The 840-nt window shown below is 64.6% G+C and overlaps 1 protein-coding gene across 1 annotated transcript in view; it reads right to left on the reverse strand.

Annotated features, from left to right (window-relative positions):
• The window catches only part of LOC103612503, a 12,198-nt gene that overhangs the window by 10,777 nt on the left and 581 nt on the right, over positions 1-840 (reverse strand). The gene's annotated exons all lie outside the window — the stretch shown is intronic.

Raw genomic sequence — 840 nt, forward strand, 5'->3', positions numbered from 1 at the left:
GGCCCAGCGCCGCCATGGCGCCCCTGGAGGAGCCTGCGGGGAGAGAGGAGGCGGGGTGTGGGATCGGGGATCCGGGATCCGGGGTGTGGGATCAGGGATGTGGGATCCGGGGTGTGGGATCGGGGATCCGGGATCCGGGGTGTGGGATCGGGGATCCGGGATCCGGGGTGTGGGATCGGGGATCCGGGATCCGGGGTGTGGGATCGGGGATCCGGGATCCGGGGTGTGGGATCAGGGATGTGGGATCTGGGGTGTGGGATCGGGGATCCGGGATCCGGGGTGTGGGATCAGGGATGTGGGGTCAGGGGTGTGGGATATGGGGTACGGGGTATGGGATATGGGATGTGGGATCAGGGATATGGGGCTGGGATGTGGGGCTGGATATGGGGTTGGGATATAGGGTTGAGATGGGGGGCTGGGATATGGGATATGGGGCTGGGATATGGGGCTGGGATATGGGGCTGGGATATGGGGTTGGGACGGATCCATGGGGCTGAGGTGTGGGGCTGGGGTGTGGCAATGGATCAGGGATGTGACGTTGGGATGGATCTGTGGGTCAGGTTTGGATCTGTGGGTCAGGGTTGGATCCGTGGGTCGGGATTGGATCCATGGGGTGGGGATGGATCCGTGGGGCAGTGTTGGATCCGTGGGTCAGATTTGGATCCGGGGGTCAGGGGTGGATCCGTGGGTCAGGGATGGATCTGCGGATCGGGGTTGGATCCGTGGATCGGGGTTGGATCCGTGGGTCAGGGTTGGATCCGTGGGGTGGGGTTGGATCCGTGGGTCAGGGATGGATCCGTGTATCGGGGTTGGATCCGGGGGTCAGGGGTGGATGCGTGG

Source organism: Corvus brachyrhynchos, unplaced genomic scaffold, assembly GCF_000691975.1.
Source record: "Corvus brachyrhynchos isolate BGI_N302 unplaced genomic scaffold, ASM69197v1 scaffold543, whole genome shotgun sequence".
Classification (NCBI taxonomy): domain Eukaryota; kingdom Metazoa; phylum Chordata; class Aves; order Passeriformes; family Corvidae; genus Corvus; species Corvus brachyrhynchos.